At 59.1% G+C, this 20,315-nt stretch overlaps 1 protein-coding gene across 2 annotated transcripts in view; it reads left to right on the top strand.

Annotated features, from left to right (window-relative positions):
• Positions 1–20,315, top strand: part of GRK5 (G protein-coupled receptor kinase 5) — a 90,144-nt gene that overhangs the window by 29,106 nt on the left and 40,723 nt on the right. Inside the window, exon 2 of one of the 2 annotated variants that reach the window (XM_004680396.2) lies at positions 10,891–11,003. The gene's annotated coding sequence lies outside the window, so the exon portion shown is untranslated. Of the gene's footprint in view, positions 1–10,890; positions 11,004–20,315 lie in introns of those variants that run through there. The other variant, XM_012723797.1, reaches the window with a different exon arrangement.

Below are 20,315 nucleotides of genomic sequence, written 5' to 3'. Positions count from 1 at the left end.
GGTGCAGAGGCCCGGCCGACAGCCAGCCCCCGAGCAGCCGTGGGGTGCAGAGGCCCGGCCGACAGCCCGCCCCCGAGCAGCCGTGGGGTGCAGAGGCCCGGCCGACAGCCAGCCCCATAGTGGCTGTGGCTCTCCCAGGCTGGCGCTCTGGACTCAGTAAGAAAAGCAGCCATGGGCACGTCCAGGATAGGGTGGTGCCCTCTCCTCTGGCTGCTCCCGCTGGTTGGTGGGGCATCAGCTACCTCTTGGGGTCCCAGAGCTCTTCCTGGGGACCCCGAAAGGTAAATGACGCAGTGGAGATGTTGTCCTTCCAGGAAGTTCTGAGTTCAGGTTCCGTCTCTGCCTTGCTGGCTCGGGGGCCCTGTTCTGGTTCCCTCGTTTTTTGGCCTCTATAAAGGAAGCTGGTACCAGCCTCTGTTTCACACGACTGTTAAGAGAGAATTGTGGCAGACAAGCAGGTGAGTGCCCGGCATAGAGCCTGGCACACAGCAGGCACCTTACTAACAACCGGTTCTCAGCTGTTACCTGTCGTACACAGGTGGCAGGACCCCCCACCACCACCACCACCAAGGCCGTCCACCCCTTTCTGAGAACTAGCTCTGCCAAAGTCAGAATGTCTAGAATCCTGACAGCCCTGAGCCGTCACTCAGCTAAGTGTGGTCCGAATTGAGACTCCAGCCTGCTCGGTTCGTGTCTGCTCAGCACCAGTCCCCGCCCTGGTTCTCGTCTGGAAGGCGTCAGGTCAGCTCTCTGCCCCGGGACATGTCCATCTTTCCTCCAGCCAGTCTGTTCCTTTCCAACTCTGCTCTGGGGCTGGGGCTGAGCCAAGCAAAGGTGGCATGATGGAAGGAGGTGGTTGCCATCGAACTAGCAAGATCCACGCTCTGTCTCTGGGCCTCGGGGAGACCAGTCGGACGTGGTGGGCCTCCTAGTTGCTGTGACAAGGTGCCCAGGAAACTGGAGGCTCCTGAGACCAGACTCCAGAGCAGAGGGCAACTACGACCCAACCTGTGCCCTCTGCCCATGACGGAGGGTCCAGGGGCAGGGATCACAGAAGTTTGGTCCCAAATCAGAATGGACTATGGACACGGTATGGGTAAAGAGTGCTTCCCGTCCCCAGAAATGTACAGACCAAGGTGGGTGAGCCCCAGTGCAGGTCATTTTGAGAGTATTTGGACCCTGAGACAGGAGGACTTGGGGGAGACCATCAGCTGCTCCTCCTTTCCCAGGTATTCATCTTTCAAATGCTCCGGGTTGGCCCAGCTGTGAGCCTGCCTAGGCCCTGGCTGGTGTCCTGGGGAGAAGCAGCCACTGCCCTGCTGTTTGTCTTGGCCCTGCCTGCACAGCCACTTCCTGGCCCGCCCTCCTGTGGCTTTTGCTTCATTAGCTCACAGCTCCAGGTGGAGCCAGTCCCCAGGGCCCTGGATGGCAAGGTGGGCCTGGCCTCCGGCCTTCAGCGCCCCCAGACCTCCCTTTCTTCCTCACTGGCCATGTTTGCTGTCAGGCATTGCTACCCAGGGCCCAAGGGTGCACTGGGAAAGCCCTGGGGGAGCCTGAGGCCCAGAGATGGAAAGGGAACGCCCCCAGCACCCCTGCAGCAAGCTGGCAGGGCTGGGACCCGATGCTGGGGCAAGGCCCCGCCTCTGAGCTCTTCACCCCATCAGGCTTCTTCCAGCTAGCGAAGGGGGAGGTGGGACATCAAAGCCCCCTGGTTGATCACACTCACTTCGTAAAAGGGGAAAGTGAGGTCCAGAGGACTGCTGGGTCTGTGGTCATGCAGGGGTCAAGGAAGAGCTGGAGGCACAGTCTAGTTGCCTGGTCCAGCCTCACAGTCCTGCCTGAAACTCCAGGGAGTCAAAATCTCCGCAGCCCCACCCTGGCTTCTGGGTCTGGGGCCTTCTCACCAGGCCTCACCTCCCGGGTCTCCTGGGCCTTTGGTTTCCCAGGCATGGGAGCACACACTTATGGGTCTGCTCGGCCAGGTGCGGGGCGCACTGGACCTTCGGGGTACTGCAGAGGGGGGCAGCCTGCATGCTTTACAGACACTGTCCTCAGGGCCATGCGGCTGGACATCCCATTTCCAATTCTATAACTGCCTGTGCGCACGTGGAAAGTTCTTCTCAAGGCGAACAAAGATGGCAGGGAGGCTTCCCCAGTGTGGGTGTGGCTGAGCCGGGCAGGGAGGTCCTGAGCCACTGGGAAGGGGACAGCTGGCCACTGGAGGTCTGGTTCCAGCTCTCCAGAAGGTTCTGCCGCAGGTCACAGGGCAGAATAGTATTCTGACACCCACATGTGCCCAGCCCTGCCCCCGCAGAGGGGGTGTCTGGAGACCTCATCTGCTCATCTGCTCCCCGGTCCCCCAAATCTCTGTGCTTCCTGCAGCTGTTTTTAGAATAGTTGTCTTCCCTTCCTTTGTAAAAGTGTTGAGAATTTAGAGAGCCCGACACAACCAGCAGCCACACACCAGTGTATTTCCCGCTCGCCCGGCCCTGCGGGTGCCCTGACTGCCCATCCTGTGTTCCCGGCCACTTCTGGCTCCGGCCCCCGCCTTTGACCCACCCATTCTGAACGGGAGTCCCCACTGCTAAGGGAGATGTGCATTCTTTGCTTTTCTTGGCCTGGGAGAAATCCAGTGGAGTGGAGACCCCGGTAACACCCAGGGGGCACCGTGGAGCACCTACAGCTTATCTGTGCACCCCCCAGTTCTTTCCCAGATGCTTAGCCCCACTGTCTCCCCAGGAACGATTTCAGGCCAGAGACTGGACTCTCATCAGAGAGGCATGGCTGCTCGGAGCAGCTGACTGGCCCCACAGCCACGCTTCAGCCCGGCTCTCTTCTTCCTGGCAAAGTTCAGGTCCGAGACACCTCCAGGCCCCGCCCGCTGCGGGAGCCCAGGCCTGAACACCCCAGGGCTCTGTGCTTTTTGCATGTGGCTTGTCTGGGTGCCACCAGCCTTGTAAGACCCGGGCTTCTTCGTGTTTTGGATCCTGCAGAGACATGAGACAAGTACAAGGCGTTCCCTAAAGTGAGGCCAGAGTGATGGGCCTGGCCAGTGGCAGAGAGGGCCGGTTTGGGGGGGCGTGTGATGTGCCATCAGCCATCTCTGTCCACATGAAAACATCTTTCCTGAAGTAGCAGGAGCCCACTCAGCTGCTGCTAGCCGAATGCCAAACGCTTCCCTTTTCCTGTCTGTCTCCTTCCAAGAGCCAGGCTGCGAAGAAGGAGCCGGTGATGCTATCTCGCCTCTCCAACGTCAGAGCTGCTCCCTCTGAGCAGACGCCCGATTGTTTTTTCCAGCGCTGGCAGGCATGTTTGGGGAAAGCTGTTTTCAGAAATCAGTTGCTGTTTATTGTTCCAGAGCAGGAGGACGGCAGTGGTGGGGATGGAGGTCCCTGCCCGACCGGGTCTCCCTGCCTTTCGGCCCCAGCGGGACCCCTGCGCCCCAGCGGGACCCCTGCGCCCCAGAAGGAGGTGTGGGGGAGAGGGAGAAACACCCTGGTATTTTGGTAAAAAATGAAACAAAACTCAAGTAAAACAAACCTCCAGTCGGTAGAGAGATGGCTGCAGAAATCAGTTTTGGGGCCCCCCCACCCCCTTCCAATAAACATGTGGTTTCATTTCCAAGGGCTCCGGTGGTTTCATTTCCTCAGGAAACTGTTTCTTCTCTAACTTCAGACATGGAACGTGCATTTTCATTGGCCCAAGTTCAAGGCGTGCCTGGGGCAACAATGAAAACAGCCGAGCAGGTCTCAGTGCGGCGCCCGGCCCCTCCGCGCCTCCCCGGGGAGCCGCGCCGCGCCCAGCCCGCGAGGGTGGCGGCCTGGCGCTGGGCTGCGGCCATCCGGGGAGCCGCGCTGCCCGCCTGTGCTCTGGCCTTCCGCGGGGAACATCTGGTTGCCCTCCAAGCGGCCACATACCACAGGCTCTTAATTAAGAAAGTATGTTCCCCTTTCTGTCACTCGCAAGGAATGAAAACAGTGACGGCATTTATTTAGCTTCACTATCGATACCGGCCCCGTGCCCGAGGCCGCGGGGGGCCATGCGCCTTGAAGGACTGACTGGGTCGTGCCATGTTAACCTCAGCCATGCGCGGCGGGGACGCGTGTGGCTTCGCTCCCAGGGCGGCTGGAAGCAGCCGGGAGAAGGGCGGGCGCGCGCCGGGTGCTGCGCGGAGTCAAGCTCCCTCTCGCCGCGTGCGCTCCCTTTCTCTCCGAGTCTTCAGACGGCCCAGGCCCTCACTTCTTGGGGGGCCCAGCCCCCCCAACCCCAGCGCGTTGGCGTAGGCCCCCGGCGCCCTGGGAGCTGGGCCCGCCTGACCCCGGGGCAGGGACTCTCGAGGCTGCACACAGCAAGTGAGGGGGTCGGGCTGTGCGCAGCAGACAGGCTTCCCGAGGCGGGGAGGCCGGCGCCAGGCTCGGCAACGGCTACCACCCTCAGGCTGGCCTCCAGGCCCATGGGCCTGTGAGGGGGAAGGAGCGCTCCGGGCCCTCCCTAGTGGCGCAGCCACGGGTTAAAGCGCACCACTGAGCAGCTAAAGACACCGCAGCCACCGCAGCACGAGTTCGATCCCCACCCCGGAGGTGACCCACATGGCTGGAGACCTCTCCTGGACCGCGCGCTGCTCCCCTCAGCAGTGTACTTTGTCGATCTGCCTGTTCTGCTCCCCACTCTGTCTCTGGTGGGTCTTCTCACCCCCCCCTGCATCTCCGACATGCACCCCAGTTTTGTATGCATAAGTAAATAATTTTTTTTTTAAGATTTACTTATTTATGCATACAGAACTGGGGTACAGGCTAGAGGCTCAGGGGTGGTGAGAGGCTTCACCAGAGACAGAGTGGGGAGCAGAACAGGCAGATCTACGAAGTACACTGCTGAGGGGAGCAGCGGGCGGTCAGGAGAGGTCTGCCACGCCATGTGGTCACCTCCAGGGCAGGCGGGAATCGAACTCATGCGGAAGCGGCTTTAGATTCTCAGTGCTGTGTTTTAACCCGCTGCGCCACCAGGGAGGGCCAGTAAATAAATCTTTAAAAAAAAAAAATAAGGCTCTCCTCACTCTCATGACCTGACCTCTTCCCCAAGTCCCCCTGGGGATTAGATTACTACATAGGAATTTTGGGGAGACAGAAACTCTCAGGGTCTGTGAGTCCTTGCCAGTGGACCTGAGATGGCACCACCCCTGGCTTGTTTTGAGAACAGCCAGGGAGGTGCCCACCATCACAAGGTGGTGGCGGAGCTGGGGGCGGGGGGCGACGTGCGCCTGCTGTCAGTGGCAGCTCGGTGGCTTCGCTGCCTCTTCTGGAGAAGGAAAGTGGGAGGCGACTCCGGCCGCCAGCCCCTGGGGCTGCCTGCTGCGTGTGTGTGCAGGTGCACACATGCCTGTTCCCGGCTGCAGTCTCACCCTGAGTGAACTCACTCACTGGCCCTTTGACTAAACAGGACCTGCCGGTCCCTGTCCTTTCCTGCCTCGCCTCCTTAAGCGCCCTCCGCGTTCTGTCCAGTTTTTAGAGCCATTTTCTAACAATTGCTGCGGTAAGAACAGTGCACATGAGGTCTGCCCTCGTAACTACAGATGTAAGGGCGCCATAGAGTACTGTCAGTCACAGGCAGAATGTTGTCTGGCTGATTCTAGAACACGATCCTCTTGCATAACTGAAACTTGATGCCCATTGGGCGAACACTCCCGCTCACCATCAGCATTTTACTCTGTTTCCGAGAGTGATTATTTTAGATACCTCATATAACTGGAGTCACGCAGCAGTTATTTGTCCATTTATTTCCCCTGGCTAACATCCTCAGGGTTCTCTGTGTTGTCACATGGGGCAGACGGGGGCTCAGCCTTCTTTTTTGAAGGAAGAGTAATACTGCACGGTGTGGGAACACGTACAGTGTCACTTTTTAATTTTTTTTAAAGATTTATTTATATATGCATACAAGAACTGGAGTACAGGCAGAGGGGGTTTGGGGGAGGGTGAGAGGATTCACCGGAGACAGAGTGGGCAGCAGAACAGGCGGATTGACTGAAATCCACTGATGAAGGGAGCAGTGGGGAGACAGGAGAGGTCTGCTGCGCCCTGTGGGTCACTCCCTGGCCGGGATCGAACTGATGCTGCAGTAGCTGCAGAGTGCTGTGCTTAAACCCCTTGCACCACCCCAGAGAACCAGTGTCTCTCTCTCTCTCTCTCTTTTAAAGATTTATTATGCATACAGAACTGGGGTACAGAACAGAGGCGCAGGGGCGGTGAGAGGCTTCACAGAGACAGAGGGAGAAGCAGAACAGGCCGACTGACAAAGTCCACTGCTGAGGGGAGCAGCAGACGGTCAGGAGAGGTCTGCTGCGCCATGTGGGTCAGCTCCCGGGCGGGATTGAACTCATGCTGGAGTGGTTTTAGCTTCTTAGTGCTGAGCTGTACCTGGCTGCACCACCAGGGAGGGCTCCCCCCACCCCCCGTGTCTCTTTTTAAAATTGGTCTCTGGATCACTTGTTTAAATTGGTCCCTGGACACTCAGGCTGTTTCCATATCTCGGCTATTATGAACATAGCCGCCACGAACACGGAGGACTGATATCCTTTTGAAATCTGATTTCAATCCTTTTGGATGAAACTCCCAGAAGGGAAGTTGCTGAATCATGTGGTAATTCTGATTTTAATGTTTTGAGAATGCTGCAGGCGCTCAGACCCATTCTCAGGTAGCCTCGCTGGCTGCCTGCAGCAGTCATGTACCTAGCCCCCAGTTCTTGCCTTCCCAGCTTCTCACCTGGGACTTTACTCCCCACCGAAGCTTCTCCTCTCCTGTTCTTCCAATTCCTGCCTCCTCTGGCTTTGGCCTCCTCCGCAACACCCAGCCTGCATTGCCTTCTGCCATGTGCTCCAACACCCCTGAAATTGGCCTCAGGCCATGACCGCTGCCCGTTCCCCTGTGCCCGACGCCTCCCTGGGTGTGTCCAGCATCCCCGCTTGCGCAGCTTTGTTCCCGAGACATCTTTGCTGCTGGTCTTCCTGCCCTGTCCATGAATGTGCCTCCGTCCCGTCCAGCTGGTCGGTAAGCCAGGTGCTCAGGACACAACCAGCGTCTGCAGGTGTCTCGTCTCCTCAACTCTGGGCCCACACGGGGCCAGAACTTGGGCCTTGTGGGCCTTGGCTCGGGTCTGCTGGGCAGAGGGGTCTTTCTGGGCTGGAGCTCGGCATGTTTCGGGGAGGGCTGGCAATCTCGCCTCCAGGTCAGCCGTGAGCATGCTTTGCAGGGGTCCAGCCCCGGAAGAAACAAAGGGCAGGTGGTTTTTTTTTTTTTTTTTAAGATTTTATGCATACAGAGCTGGGGTTCAGGCCAGAGGTGCAGGGGTGGTGACAGGATTCACCAGAGACAGAGCAGGGAGCAGAACAGGCCGACTGACGAAGTCCACTGCTGAGGGGAGCAGCGGGCGGTCAGGAGAGGTCTGCCCACCATATGGGTCACCTCCGGGGCAGGGATCGAACTCCTGCGCAAGTGGCTTTCGCTTCTTGGTGCTGTGCTTCAACACTCTGCGCCACCAGAGAGGTCCCGGCAGGTGGTTTTTGCAAAGCCTGTTCAGCTGGCCCCTCTCAGAGCAGGGTCCAGCTGCAGGAGCTGTATCCTCCCTGCCTGAGGCCAGGTCTAAGCCCACAGGGTCTGGCTGCCAAAGCAGGGACTCCCCCTTTCAGTGACTCAGACTCTTTGCTGCTCACCCCATTTTCATTCACTTTTCCACGGACTAGACTGGACTCCGGTGCTGTAAAACCATGCACACCCAGGGGACAGTGAACCCAGGCCAGGCTCCTTAGCCCCAGAGACTGGCCTTTCCTGAAGCCAGCCTGGTTCCCTCCCCATCTCCCACCACCCTCTGTGTGCCCAGGGGCCCAGCCCCTCCCTTGGGCACTCCGTCCTTGACCCAGCACACAGTTCAGTGCCCGGAGCTGATAATGAACTTTCTAGACCTTTCCCGTTTTCCAGTTACCTTCCTCTGGCCAGGCTCCAGCTTGCCTCTGCTATGACCAAGTCAAAGGTCACATCCCAAAGACTGCACCCACATTCTTGGCCTCAGGTGTCCACCAGCTGTGAACTCCAAGCCGGTTCCTCCACTCCCTGGCCAGTGGGAAGGGGTGCCACCCTCCGCCCGGCCCAAGGTGTTGCTTTCAAGAAGAGTTTTAAAGACAGTCTCGAAGGACATTTTGGTAGCAGTAAATAGGAGAGCTTGGAGGAGGGTTTGTTGATGAAGGAAGGACCCAAACGAATAAGCAGGGACTGCTGGGCGACAAGTGGGCAGGCAGCCTGGTGGCCACAAGTGCCCCACAGAACAAACAGCGGCCTCTTTCTAGTTTGGAAGGGCAGTGAGGCATGTGGCCCACATGTTTTCAGATTCCAGGAGAGCTGGTGTGTGCAGGCGTGTGCGTATACAAGGCCCCCGCGCTGTCCAGGCTGAGTCTCCACCAGCCCCAGCAGACCCTGTGTGTGGAGCGGGCGGGCAGAACCTCTCCAGAACGCCTCCTCCGTGGCCTCTCCCCATTCCCAAATGCACTGCTCTTGGATTTCAAAGGTGGTGGAGGTGGCTGTGTGGCTTCGCAGGAGATCGGCCGCCCACCTCCATTCAAGCCCAGAGAAGAATCCAAATTGTGATGACTGACCCTCTTATTTCCTCCTGGGCTTCCAGCCCATGTGGCTTTCTTGCCTGGGCCCCGCGGCAGAGCAGGAGGGCAGGGGACCGAGGTGTGACAGCTTGTGTTGGGATCACATGGTGCTCGCTGCGCTGTGGTTTGTAACAGCCGCGTTTCCACACTGACAGCGGCCGCCATATGGAGAGAACAAATCCTGTCAGATGAACCCTTCAGGAATCACAATATGGTACATGAAATCTCATAATTGCTTTTGGAAAAGGGGGGCTGTGTCTCGTTGCTTCACGCTGGCAGCACAGGGCCGGCCGCTGGCCACTGAACTGAACACGAGTTCGACACGTGGCCGTCCGCTTTTCTTCTGTGTCGGTTCTGGGACAGCTTTGCTGATGGGGGAGGAGGGAGAGGCTTGTTTTCCTAAGCTGGGGGCGTCGGGTTGGGTGGGAGGCAGCAGAAGCTGGCTATGCCTGCAGGACATCACGCTCACAGGTGCGGCTGCAGGCCTGTCAGCCCGCTCCCTCCTTCCCAGGTCCCCTGCCGGCGGCCAGCACGCTCATCGAACTTGACATTTTATTACTGTCACTTGGGATCTTGTCTGCTTACCCATACCTCGCCCCCTTCTGACAGAATCCAAGCTTCCCCTAGAGTTGGGACGTAGCCTGTCCCCTACCCACCTTGGCGACACAGAGGTGGGTGACGTATTTGTCAGGTGGCTGTTCCTGAGCCATCTGCGCAGGGAAAGACAGACTGCTCCCAAGCCAGAAGGGCAGAGTTGGGGGGTGAGGGGAGTAGGCCAGGCGAGTTTTAGCCTCCAGCCAACTTGGAGAGGGAGCCGAGAGGGGGCCGTGAAAGTGGCTCACCCTTGTTGATCAAAGTATGTACCCGAAGAGGAGAAAGTTCTGAGTGCCTCTGTGTGCTCTGTGCTCAGAGATGGTGGGTGACCTCCTGCAAGGCAGCCCCTGCTGCAGGCAGCTTGCCCGTGAGAGGGTTGGCACGACGCAAAACCCCCGGGCCCTGGGCCTCCCCCAGGGGCCAAAACTTATCGTCAGATGGCCAGTTGGAGGCCTTGTCTGGAAAGCACGGGGCTGCTGGCCTAGCCAGGGCTCTTGGGAAACTCACGGCGCGGTTCTCTCCATGGCTGTTCAATTCCCCTGTGCTAGGCTCGCTCCGGACCGTTCCTGCCTAGTGCTAAAGACCAGTTCTAAGTCCTTGGTAGCCCCATATAGCTTTCCCGGGTCATAAGCCCTTCATCTGTCATTGTGGCCAGAAACCAGAGGGCTTTGATTGGCTTAGGACCAAGCCATGTGCCTGGCTCTGACCGTCCCTCCCCTGTCCACTGTCACTGTGGTGGAAACAGAGACTTCCACCAATTGAGCTTCCCACCCATCCTTGAACCTACCTTGTGACTGAGCCAGGCTCTTATTGGCTAGAACTGAGGCCTGTGACCATTCCCAAGACTTGGGAGAAGTGGTGTCTTAGGACCTTGAGCTGGATTTTTAGAGACTCAGGTGATTCCTTAAAGGAAGGGGATAGAACAGAACAAAAAGCTCAGTCTGCGATGACCATAGGTAGGGTTTATTAAACTTTTTACTGTATTTTTTAAGATACTTTGTATTACAGGTTTTATGTTTTTCAAAACATAAAACAAAACACATTAATAAGCTTTTCAGATACGTGTGGGCTGCAGGCATGGTTTGATCCAGGAGCTCACGCCATCATTGGTGTACCAACTCTACTGATGATTTCCCCACTCCGGCCGCCTCGTGTGTTAGCCTCTTCCTCCCAGCAGCTTCCTTTGCAGTGTCAAGAATACTATGACAGACCCTCGCCTCCCACCCAGTCATTGCAGCCCCTGGGAGAAGCAGCACCTCTGTGTAGCGTGCTCAGAAAAAGTGTGTGGCTCCCTGATGGGAATAGGCCCAGCTCCCTACCTGTCCCCATATCCAGTCAGTTGTTGGCAATGTGATACGCTGATGGCCAGCCAGGGGGCAGAGTCATCTTCAGAACCGCTGGCACCTCTGTACAGACATCAGTGGACAGGGAGTGGGTTAGAGAGGAGAGGCTGTCATAACCCTCAGCTTCCTCCCAGTTGACCTTGACCCTCTGGGTCTGCAGAGCGTGGTGATAAGTAGAGTCCTGAGAGGTCGCTGGTGGTCTTGCTTCTTCCATCTGGCATGCCTGATGCAGGTGTTGGCTGGCGGACAGACTTCCCTGACTTGCCTGACCCTCTCCTGGGCCTCACCATGTCCTTCTTGTCTTGCCTCCAGACAGAGATTACTGCAGTTTATGTGACAAACAGCCCATTGGAAGGCTGCTTTTCCGGCAGTTCTGCGAAACCAGACGTGGGCTGGAGCGGTATATTCAGTTCCTGGACTCAGTGGTAAGTCCCTACTCCTGGGGAAGCGGGGAGGGGTGGCCTTTGGTCCTTTGTAGTCATCTGTGATCATGTTAGCACAAAGGAACAGGCTGACCACTTGGTTTAGAACCATGAAGAATAAACGTGTTGCTTCGCACACGTCCAGTGCAGACTTGAGTGAAAGTATAGGCTAGTCTCTAGGTTTGCACGTCTCGGGTGAGCGCGGGTGGGCCACGACCCCCCTGGGCCTGGAGCTCTGCTATTATTTCTCTATTCCAGCGCCTGGGTTATTATGCCAGGCAGCGTGTGGACGTGGTCTTTCTAGGACTCCAAAAAGTGCTTGGATTCCATGGCTCCACCCCGCAACTGGGAAGCCACTTTATAAAATTCCAAAGCGTTGATTCAGGTACTTACTTCTCTAATAGAATGCAAGTTCTCTGAGGCCAGGACCTGGGTTTCTAGTCACATCTGTGTCGCACAGTGCTCCCATGTTGGCATTCAGTGAGCATCTGTGAATGACTGTTGGCTTGATTTCAAGCCAGGCTGACTGCCCTGTCTCCAGTGGCATGTGACTGTGCTGGGCACACAGAGACGTCCTGCACATGTCCTGGTCACCTAGTGCCATCTTTGGTAGCAGCCAGCTTGGGGCGCAGCCCTGTGGGCTCAGATTTTTGTGACTTCCCTGGTCTGCGTAGGGATTTTTAGACCCACAATCCAAACTCTGAATGTTCCTACCATAAATCACAGGAGCCCCTCAAAATCAGCACGTCCTAAAGCCCAGCAGCACCCTGCAAGCCACCAGGGCCACCGGCTCTGATGTGTTCCCTAGTCCAGTGAACAGCACCTACAGTCACCCGAGCCTGAAATCTGCCCACTGTTCTTGACCTCTCCTCTCCTTCATCCCTTCCCCCAGCCCATCAGGGGCCATGTGCTTGCTCCTTGCCCCCCCGCCCCGAGACCGGCCCCCTGCCCTCCAAGCTCTGTCTTGGTCTCGGCACAGACAGGCTCTTACACGTCCTGTGTAAGCGACTCCGGCGGTTCCCAGCCTTGGCTGCTCGGTGAAACACCTGGGAGCCTTAAACGCTACCAGGGACGGAGCTGAGACCAGACTCATTAAGTCGAATCTCTGGGCGTGAGGCCTCGTGGTGTCATAACTTTTTAATATGGAAAATTTCAAACTATAAAACGTGAAAGTCTACAGGATCATGTAATGAACCCCCATGGGCCCGTCACCCCCTTCTACGATGGTCAACTCGTGCCTGTCTGGTTTCATCCACATCCGCCCCTCTGTGGCATTTGATAGCCAACCTCACCAGTCAGGTTGTTTCGCCTGTGACCATTTCGGGGCATGTCTGTAAGGCTCCAGGCTCTTAACAAGAACAGAGTAAACACAGCTCCGTTATCACAGCTTTGAAGAAAAAGAAGGATTCTTACGATCACCAATGTTAGTGTTCAAATTTCCAGTTTTCCCCGTGCATTTTATCCGTCCCTTCACTTGACCTGGAGTCCAGATGAGGACCGCATGTTGTGATTGCTTGGTTTTTCCTGCCTCTGGGGCCCTCCCTAACCAAGCCCCGGATCGCTCACCTGGAGGAGTCCGTGTCTGAATGTTGCACTGTCCTCCTCGGGCGGCACTTATTAAGCGCCTCTGCATGTCTTGTCCAATCCTCAAGCATCTAGAAGCCTGTTTAGATTGGCTCTGGGGGAGGGGGAGCTGGGGGGGCTCAGGACTGACTTCAGAAGTGGTTTATGTTTTCCTGTTGGGGTCCTGCCCCTCCCCCACTGTCTTTCTTTCTGAGGTGGCAGCAGCCCCTGATCGTGCTCCGATAATCAATACCACTGTCTATTGATTAAATGGAGTGCCAGTCTGTCCGTCCCGCCTGTGCTAACTGGCAGACACTTCCTTTAGATCTGGTTACCCAAAGAGTTCCTACAGGAAATACTTGACTCTTTCCCTGTTTTGTGTGTGTGTTTTCAAAGCACCAAACTGATTCACTAGCATCTGCCAGTAGTAGAAATTGCTGGTTGGTTTTTTGTTTTTTTTAAACATTTATTTATGCTACAGAACTGGGGTACAGGCCATGTGGTGGGTGAGAGGCTTCACCAGAGCCAGAGTGGGGAGCAGAACAGGCCGACTGACAAAGCACACTGCTGAGGGGAGCAGTGGGCAGGTCAGGAGAGGTCTGCCGCACCCTGTGGGTCACTTCCTGGCCGGGGATCGAACTCATCCTGAGGTGGCTTTGGAGAGCTTCATAATGCGGTGCTTTAACCTGTTGCGCCACCAGGGAGAGCCCACTACTGGTCAGTTTTGAACGTGTGCGTTTGAAGATGATGCGTTTTGACACATCCTCCACCACCCCCCAGGAGCCAGGGTCTCGTTTTCTGCCTCTGGGAGCCCTTAGTTTGGCTTCTGAGCCCTCAGAGGCTGCGGCTATCACCACAACCTCCTTGTCATCGGGATGATGTGACGTTTGGGTTTGGTGGCTTTCCACGCCCCCGGCACCTCTCCCGACTCCAGGCAGCCTGGCTCCTGTCACTGGGAAGTGGCCCTTGGAGGCCACAGGGTTCTCCGTCCAGACTGGCCATTGTTTGTGGCAGACGTTGGCATTTTTCAGATCTCCCGGAACCGAATGGCACGCGCAGGGTGGGCAAGCACTGGTCTCTAGGTCGTGCTCCGAGTTCTGAGCCGACTGTCCAGCCCGTCTGCCAGAGGCCCCGCGGCCCTGTGTGCCCCCACCCGATTGTGGTGGCTCTGACTTGCCTGGCGGGGGGAGGGGGCTGGTGAGAGGGGTGGGCCCCCGCCGTGATTGCCTGCCATGGCCCCTCTGCCTGGGAACTCCTGCCCAGCCTTCTGCACTCTGCTCAGGAGCCCCCCTGTCTCCCTGCTGTGCCCTCTGCGCCAGGTGCTGGCCAGGTGTTTGCACCTGAGCCTCCTCGCTGTGCAGACGGTGTCGTGCTGGCTGCAGGCTCCCGAGACGGACTGCCAGGCAGGGCTGGCGCTGGGACTTCAGGCAGCTGTGAGGCCCCTGGGCCTCACGTCTTCACCCGCAGGCAGTGGCTCGGCGTCTCTGTCGGGTGAGGTGTCGCGGGACCCCAGGAGTCCGCACTGCGCAGAGCTGCGGCCTGTCGCCGAGCCCGGGTGTGGTCTCGGGGCCCGATCTGTGTCCGTCTCCTCCGGCCTGGCCTGGAGGCACAGACACGGCAGCTGGTCATCTGGGAGTCCTCAGCCCCCGAGGGCACCCCGGGCAGGCGGGGGCTGCTCAGGCCTCGGCCCAGCGGGGGCTGGTGACTGGCCTGCAGTCGCCCCGCGCTGAGTGGCGGGTCTGGGCCCCACCGGCCCCCGCTCACCCGTCCATGCTCTTGCTCTGGAATGCCCAGACTCCCAGGTGAGCTGGATTCTGGTAAGGCGACCCAGGCCCCCTGGGGCTGTGGTAGGTGGGCCCCTTCCACACAGCGATTCTGCACCCATGCTGGGCCTGTGCTGTCACACACTGTTCCCACGGTGCATTTTTCTGAAGACAAGGCCCAGAAACCTGGCAAGACACGTGCCCCTGGTCCCATCTTCACCCCTATTGGGGTGGCCAGGCTGGGAGGACATCCAGTGCGTTATCCCTTTTGTCTGTAAACTGGCAGGTGTGAACCAATTTCCTGTGATGGCCAATGTATCCCTATAAGGGTCTTTGTTTGCGGCCGTCCAGCACAGAAGCTGGCGGCCACACACACATCCCTGCCCCCGGCATGGCCCACCTCACGGGTGCCGGGAGCGCTCACAGCCCCCGTGGCCTGGTGCGCCCCTGGCGGGACCTGAGTCTTGGCTTCCTTTCTCCCGGGGCCACAGACAGTGGGCTCTGCCAGAGCCTTCACCGGAGCAGGACGAGTAGCCCCGTACCACTTGCTCAGCCATTAGCTTAGTCTTTATTCTGTAGCAAACGTCCTCTCGCCAGGCACAGTGTGTAGTCCCCTGGGGTGAACCGGTGAAGAAAATGAACCGAGGTCTCTGGCCTAGCAGGGAGAGAGAGGCCTTAACAGTCAGCACAGCAAGGGATACCACCAGTGCTAGAGGTGACAGATGTGACGGGGAGAGAAGACTGGCAGGCTTGGGGTGCACAGAGACCGGCCGTCATCAGTGAGAGGAGGGCAGTGAGCAGACACGTCTCAAAGGCAACAGTGGGCTGAAGGTGCTCAGGGAGTTAGCCAGGGGAGTGCGTGGGGGAGAGGGCTGCAGGAGGGGACAGCCAGCGGGAGGCCCGCAGGCTGGGCGGTGGCAGGAGGGGAGGAACAGGGGCAGATGGGCAGGAGAGGTGTCCTTCCCCAAGGCCTGGGGCCGTTGGGCTTTGAGTCAGAGTCAGCCTGTGCAAAGCAGTGGTGGACTGACTTAGCTGTTCCGACTCTCCCCCTGGCTCCTGTGCAGGGAAAGACCGGTGGGGGCAGGTGGGGAGCTCTGATGGGAGGCGGCTGCGGTCCGGCTGCGGTCCTCGGCTGAGGGTGGCCAGCCAGCCGGCGCGAGTGGGCAGTGGGGAGGAGTGGTTGAGTGGGGCTGGCTTTGGAGGTGGAGCTAGCAGTTTTTCCTGGTGCCTCGGGGGTGAGAGCATTGAGGATGCCTTCAGAGCCTTGGCCTGAGCCACGGGAGGATAGGGAAGGGGTACGCTGTGGGGGGCACATGTTTGGGGGTGACCAAGTGCCCCATTTCAAGCCCCTCAGCCTGAGATCTCTGCCAGCCGTTCAAGTGGAGAGGCCAGAGGGGCCTTGGGGACGCAAGACTGGCGTTTGCGAGAAGTTTCTGAAGACAGAGAAGTCAGAGCTGTCGATGCCGAGCTACAGCCCTGAGCGGGGTCAGCTCCCAGGGGGAGGCTGTGGAGGGGAGAGAGGGGACCTAAGGTGGGGCCCCGGGCCGCGCTGCACCCCGTGGAAAGGATGAGGCGGCAGCAGCTCTGGGACCTGTCTGGAGAGTTGATGAGGCAGAGCCGGGCAGGCTAAGCCCAGAAGCGGGTGGAATTTTCCACCCACGTGTCTTCTACACACTTAAGAGTCAGAGGAGAAGAAGGAAAAAAAACCCAGCGGATGCCCATTTTCACTCTGGTCACGCAGACGTCCCCTTTGGCTGGGCGGGCACCAAGACTCCATTCGCGCAAAGGACAGGTGAGCCTGGCGCCGCGCGGACGGGCGGCCCTCGGCGTGGGCCTGACGGAGCTGCCCCCGAGTCCCCGGGCAAAGCGAGGCCTTTCCGTTGCCCATCCCGACGTCAAAGGCGGCCTCGGGAACGCCCCTTTTACGCACGAAGACTTTATTGAGTTTTCCAGGGCTGCTGTAGTTCTCGCCTGAAATGCCTTTTTCCTTCCATCCTGACTAGACCTCCAAGGTGGCGAGAACACGAGTCCGAGGCCATGGCCCGTGCTGCCTCCTGGCCCGGGCTCCCCCCTGGCCTCTCCGGCGCCGTCCACACCCTCCGCCTCTGGGCGGCCTTCTGTCACGTGGACCGTGTCAGACAGAACCTGAGCTCGTGGGCTCTGACATTGCCAGGAAAGGCCGCCCCCGCCCCCACCGGCCTCAGGTCCGGTAGAAGCACGAGGCTGTTGTCAGCGCAAGGTGCGCCTGCTGCCTGTGCACACTCAGCCGGCCACAGGGGCCGTCAGCCCTTAGTCTGGCTATGAGGGGCGTCCGGCTACCTGAGACAGGACAGACCCCCCCCCCCCAACGTTGGCCGTCCCCCGCCTCCCCAGGGAAGTGCAGCCAGTGACCTAGGCCAAAGCTTTGGTGAGTGTTGGCCTCCGTGGGGAGAGAGGGTTTCCCAGCTGGAGAGGGTCGGAGGGTCTCCAGGTGTGAGCCTCCGGCTGGACGGTGCTCCCCATGGATCCCGTGACGACTCACCATTTCCTCTCTCGCCTGCCTCTGGGAGTCCTGAGCCAGCCCATTCCAACCCTCCCATCCCCACACCGGGGGCAAGTTAGTTTCCAGATTTTTCTGTTTGGGGCTGGGGGACGTTCGGCCAGGTTGACACTGCATATTTCCTGGGCGTCTCCAAGGTGTCTGGATTACTCTCCTAGCAGCTGGGCTGTGCGCGGTGAACAGGACAAGGGAGGCCGCCCTCATGGAGCTGGCTTTCTGTTCACTGAGAGGTTAAAGAATGATTGAGGGAGGAAGCAGGCCCTGCTAGCTGTGAGTTCAGTTACCTGGTAAATAGTATCGTTGGCCGTGTAACAAATTACCTCAAAACTAAGTTACTTGAAGCAACGATAAACATTATCTCCTAGTTGTGAGTCAAGAATGTGGGGACAGGTGTTCCCAGTGCTGATGGCTCAGAAGCTGTAGCTGGGTCTGCAGTCATCCGAGGCTTCCCCTTGGCTGGAGGGCCTGTTCCCAAGTTGTTGTTTTAAAGATTTATTTATTTGTGCATACAGAACTGGGGTACAGGCCAGAGGTGCAGAGGCGGTGAGAGGATTTGCCAAGACAGGGGGGGGGGGAAGAACAGGCAGATGGACAGAGTACACCGCCGAGGGGAGCAGCAGGAGAGGTCTGCTGCACCAGGTGGGTCACCGTCCTGGCTGGGGATCGAACTCACGCTGAAGCCGCTGCGGTGAGCTTCACGGTGCTGTGCTTACCCGTGCGCCACAGGGAGGGCCCTGTTCCCGAGGGTTTATGCATGCAGTGCTGGCTCCGGGGCATTGGGTGACTCTAGCTTCAGAAGTTCTGCGATGTCCACACCCCTGCTTCCTGGGTGTACCCTTCCTGGGTACACAGGTTAACCCCTGTGGGTGGAAAGAGGCTGCCGGTGAGGAGCGAGAGGGGGGTTGACGAGGGCTGTCTGGGAGCCCAGCACCTGCACACTCTTTGGGGAGCTGACAACACATGATAGCGCATGCTGGGAAATGCTGGAAGCTCTGCAGCCTTCTTTAACCCAGGACTGGAGCACATCACTTGAAATTAGTGGACTCTCGGCCAACCTCAGCTCTGGTTACCCTGAGGTCCCTTGTAAAATGAGTTCTGTGCTTCCCAGGGGACTAAGGTCCAGCTTCTCTCAGCTATGGGCGGGCCCCGTGTGTTCCGTCACTGCTGTGACCTTCCGAAAGGGGGCGTGCCTGGTGGGCACAGGCTTTAGGGCTGACCAAGTCCATCTCGCCTTGGGGCGCCTGAGGGTACCCCTTCCTGTAGTGCTTCTATGTGGAGGAGAAAGGGGCCGGGGGCGGCACCCGCCTTGCTGCAGTGTTGTTCAGGGTCTGAGGCGGGTCCTGGCAAGACGTGGCGGTCCACCCTGTGCGGCCAAGCTGTCCATGGGGTAGCGTGACCCCCACAGCTTCTCTGAGCCCGCTGCCTGCCCTGCAGGGAGGAGGGAGAACAGCTCCAGGACGACAGGGGACAGGGGACAGGATGTGGCCAGCACGGTGGAGCCTGGAGTTTCTCCAGAAAGGGCCGGTGAGTGGCACTGCCAGCCAGCTCCTGCCACGCTGGAAAAGCTGACCACATGGGTCACCCCAAGTCATCTGACTCCAAGGCACCTCCGTCAGGCAGGAGGTGGCACCTCCAGCTGGAGGCCGCGAGGGGGCCAGCCCAGACCCTCGCTTCCGGGCCCGCGGATTCGCACACGGCGGCTTCCCGCAGGCCCCGCGCGATTCGTGTTTTCAAAAGCTCATCTGAGGGAAATGTGTTTTCACAGAGAGGACATATTTTCACTGGCATTTTCTGAGATGGATGATGCAGCGGGAGCCGGCCAAGAGGATGAAGCGTGAGGTTTCTAGACGAGGATGCACACAGCTGTTCATGCGCTTTGGCAGGCATACGGGGAGCAGTCATTCTTTTGGCCCTAAACGCTGCAGTACTTTGCCCTTAATGCCGGAGGGGCCCTCCCCGAAGGCCAGGCCTGTGTCTGGCATAAATCACAGTGCAAAGAGCAGGCTCCTGATCAGCCCCCACCCCCCTCGCACCTTGGATGTGTCTGGGGGAGGAGAAATGCCTCCTGGGGCGGCGCGCTTGATGCTCTAGCTGTTGAGAGTTTCAAGGGCCCTGACGGGAGGGCGTGTGTTGTGTCTGACAAAGGCCGTGTGTGGAGGCCATGGGGCCGAGGCCCCTCGCTGGCTGCAGGGAGCCGGCTCTCTCCCAGATGGAGGCCGCGGGCCCTGCCGTGAAGCGGCTGTCCTCCCTTTCCATGGAAGTCACCCCCTCACTTCCCAAGCCACCTCTGCGTCTCGGCTGCTGGCCCAACTTCCTAATGCTGCTCCATGTTCTGGTTTCCGCTGATGTCGGCAGCGCTGACCCTCCACCTGGGGGAAGAGCCCAGAGCTCCTCCTCGGGCGGCCTCCCAGCACCGGCCCCCACGAGCCCCTGTCGGGGGCCGACGCGGCCCGTCACTCCAGGTGACCTGCCTCGGGTGGGAGGCCGGGCCGTTCTCTGCCTCCCAGCCAAGTGCACTTCATGTGGTGGTGACCTAACATGGACTCTCAAAGAAAGGCCTTTTGATCCGAGCTGGGCTGCCTGTCCCCGCGTGCTCCCGGCTGCCTCCCTGTGCAACGGCGGCCGCCGGCCCGGCCCTCGCTGGGAGGCATCTGACCTGAGAGTGATGTTATTTTTTGAACGTGGTTTTCAGTACCCGGAGCAGTGATATTTCCAGCTGGTGACTGAGGCGTGGGGGGAGCCCCGGTTTGGCTACACAGAGCTCGTCTTGGGACAGTGCACGGCCAGCATGAGTGAGCGGCCTCCGCCGTGGCCGGCCATTTGCGGAGCAGTCTGGGTGAATTCCCACGAGGCCAGTTGCCTCGGGGTTCCCAGACCGCCGGACACAGGTGCCGCCGCCTCACCCTGGAAGGGGCGCGAGCTGTGTTCCCGAAGGCTCAGCCCCTTGGGAGGAGAGCAGCTCCTTCCGCGCACCCCAGGACGTCTGGGAGCCCCTCGGCCTGCTGAGCCCCAGCTGCAGCCTCCTAAGTTGGGAGCAACCGGACGCCCACCTTGAGGAGCCGGCCTGGAGCCAGACCCCTTGGAGCAAGTGGGGGGCGGGGGTTGCAGGCCCTTCAGCTTTGGGGGATTGTTGGGAGCAGAGAGGAGGAGAGAACAGGAAAAAGCCAGGGAGAAAGCGCCCCCTCTCCTTCAACACTCGCACGGAACCATCCGGCCCCGCCGGGCCCCTCGGTGGTGAGGGCGGCTCGGAGAGGAGCTTCGTGCTGGGCGCAGAGACATGGAGCGTGGCGTCCACGCTGGCTCGGTGGCAGCCAGCCGGGTGAGGGGCGTGTGCCGGGCCCGCCCCGGGGGCCGGCCGTGTGATGCGGTCCCCAGGGCCTGGTGACCCAGACCAGCAGAGAGTCAGGGCACCTCCTTGGGGGAATCACCGCTCCTGGTTCTCTGTCGGGC

This window comes from Condylura cristata, unplaced genomic scaffold (assembly GCF_000260355.1).
Source record: "Condylura cristata isolate star-nosed mole 26May11 unplaced genomic scaffold, ConCri1.0 scaffold00011, whole genome shotgun sequence".
Taxonomy (NCBI): Eukaryota; Metazoa; Chordata; class Mammalia; order Eulipotyphla; family Talpidae; genus Condylura; species Condylura cristata.
Note: the sequence above shows the minus strand (reverse complement) of the source record. Positions and strands in the feature narration are given on the sequence as shown.